Genomic DNA, 3,047 nt, shown 5'->3' with positions numbered 1-3,047 from the left:
CCTTAACTATTCCTATGCTAGTTCTGCTTCGTACCGTACACTCCGTCCTTCGGCCGTACAGCAGATCTAACTATCTGTTACTATAACTTAGCGCTCGACTAACATATATATATATATATATATATATATATATATATACCTTGTCCACTGAGGTTTATTATTGGTTATCACAGTTGTATCCAGAGCTTTAAATAATTGTTTCTTTTTCATCAAAGTACACACAGGTGAGTTCAGGTACTTTAGAACACCCCCTTGACAAGACAAATTATTCTTTTCTATTCTGTTGTTACAATCAAGCTGTAAGACTCACTTTAGAAATTGCTCATTATAGCTAAACTGACAATTGAACAGTCTAACTTCACTTTCACTAACTTAACTTACTTGCACTAACTTGGTCGCCTATATATGTATATATATTGGCCGACTGAGGCCTAGAACTTTTTACAAACTACGAGATAGTGTGATGTAACAATACTCACTTAAAGCAATAAGAAAAGTTCAGAAGATTCAAGTAACATGACATCAGTTCACAACAATGAACTATGCAACAAATGATTTGTAAACAGTTATGTAAGTAAACTGGCTATAACTATGGCTTCTAAAAATAACTTCCTTTAACACTCACACAATAAGTTAAGTAGTACTCTCATATTAATCTTGAAATGAACAGTCATATATACCTAACACAAGACATGTTTGAAATGGTAACCAATATGTGGAGGGAGCACCATCCTGCATAAAACATGTAGTACCTATCACATTTCACTGCTACAGTATGGAAATCATGATGGTTTTTAGTATCACATGTTACCATGCAGCTTTGACTATGTAGGTTTGTAGGCCATGCTGATGGTTCTTCAAAGATGTAGGGTCCAATAACAAAGTCAGCTCAGAAACACACAACACTGTCACCCTTAGCATCATTGAGATGTGTAGGAAATGCTAAATGTGGATTAATTTCTGAGCAAATAATGCTGTCTGCACGTGTTGATAATTTCAGTCTTGCCAAGAACTGCAGCACAAATTCAACATGTCATGTTAAATCCATCTCCTTTAGTGCTTAAGTATGATAAAGTTTGTAAAGAAACACTTGCAAAGTTGACCTAAGAGCCTTATGAATAGCTGAAATTGGAAAATAGAGACACTAGGTGAAATAACATGCATTGCTATATATAGTTGGGCAATTATTGTTATTGCCTAATCAATGTCCTCAGTGGCTGATTACATTTGATTAACTGATTAGTACAGTGTTCCTCAAACCACAGTATGTACAATCAAAATATTAAAACGTTAGTGGTGGGTGCTGCCAGCCAGTTGCCTTCCCTTTAGTCACTAGTCCAAAGTTGATGATAATGGTAAATAGTCTTAGTAGCTTTCCCATAACAAGGCAAGCAAGGTTGATGGGAATATTTCAATTACTTGGAAAATAGGAATAACTGAAAATAGTAATAATCATAATCCCTAATTTTGGTTAGTTAATTATTTTTGTGAAAATTGATATAATCAGAATTTTGATTAATTGATTGCTGGAATAATCAAAAACAGTAATAATCAGAAATACTAATTTTGATTACTCTATTTAATCATAATTTTGATTAACTGATTAGTTTATTTAACACATATCAATGTAATTGCTGCTCATAAGTAACCAATTATATTGATTAATCAATTAAACCAACTAGCCCTACTGCTGCACCCATGTGCACTTCTGCTGGCTTGTTCAGCTATAGCATGGCTGAGTTTAGTTATAATTTCAGTAGATGTTGGTAAGTGGTTTATCACAAGTTCAACCTGTCAAATTTTTGTTACGAACTTGCACACAGCAACATTAGAACAAGACCCTCTGTGGTTTTCCTTGAAAGCTTCCTCAGCATTGCATCCTTTATTGTAATAACATTTCACTAGTTCACCTCTCTACACACTTGTCAATTTCATGTTGGTTGAATGAGCTTCCCTGCAATCAACAGACCCATTTATCCCAAGTGAAATATGTAAAAGAAAACACAGTAGCACCCCTGGTAGCAACATGTGACTACTGTGGCATTTACATCTTCACAATATCCTTAACATTCCTATGCAGTTTTACTTTTTTATGTCATAGTGTTTGTGAGATAAGACTTGCTGAACTGTAAAACTTTCTTTATAACTACCCTGTATATATGTATCACAGTAAAAAGTTCATTTAAATATGTTTTAATAAGATCTTGTTAATTCAACTACCTAAAATTAACAAAGCCATCAGACCTAAAAAGTTATTAAATAAGAGAGAAACCTTTGCCACTATAAAAGAAAGTTTGAAAATGTTCAGCTTTCCAGGACTTCTTTCTTTTTTTTTTTTTCCTATAGTGTTGAAAACATACTACCACAACAAAGGGAGTAATCTATTATATAACATAATATGTGATTGATAAACAGTTAATACTGGTCAAATCTGCAATTCTCAACTGGTCAAGATATAGGTTTTATCACATAATGCAAGTTAGTTCTTTAACTGAAAATAAGTATGAAACTCTAAATAAGATAAACTGTTACATCAAACACAAATGAGATTTATAGGGATTTAAATAATGTTAAATCATGAAGAAGGCTCTAAGAAATAGTGATCTAAGAACTGATAACGAATAAATTGAGCTAGTTAACAACATGAAATAAACAAAACCTTAAAAGGGTAAAACAGAAGTCATTGATGTACCCAGAAAAAGCTATAACAATAAATTAATTGAAAGCAATACTTAAGAAATACTTAAACCATTATAAGATTAATATATCATCTTACCAGAAACTGGGAAAAGCCATCATACTCATCAAAAACAAATGATACAATTTATATATACACAATAAACCATTCTTTGAATATTCCTATTTGATAATTTTTACCGTTTGATTAGGTATCTCATATCATAAAATAGTAACTGATATGTAATTTTAATAAAACTAAATCCACAATGTATAAACTTATTCCTCAAAACAACAACTTGTAAGTATAAAGTTTATCTTTAAACATATTGTTGCGTCAGCGAGGTCACGTGACTAGTATCACGCCACTC

The 3,047-nt window shown here is 32.2% G+C and overlaps 1 protein-coding gene across 7 annotated transcripts in view; it reads right to left on the bottom strand.

The window, feature by feature from the left end:
* The window catches only part of LOC111087693 (MCM domain-containing protein 2-like), a 97,644-nt gene that overhangs the window by 89,237 nt on the left and 5,360 nt on the right, over nt 1–3,047 (bottom strand). The window lies entirely within an intron of this gene.

The sequence above is a fragment of the Limulus polyphemus genome, unplaced genomic scaffold (genome assembly GCF_000517525.1).
Source record: "Limulus polyphemus unplaced genomic scaffold, Limulus_polyphemus-2.1.2 Scaffold2480, whole genome shotgun sequence".
NCBI lineage: Eukaryota > Metazoa > Arthropoda > Merostomata > Xiphosura > Limulidae > Limulus > Limulus polyphemus.
The sequence above is the reverse complement of the archived record's forward strand: the minus strand, read 5'-3'. Positions and strand labels throughout refer to the sequence as shown.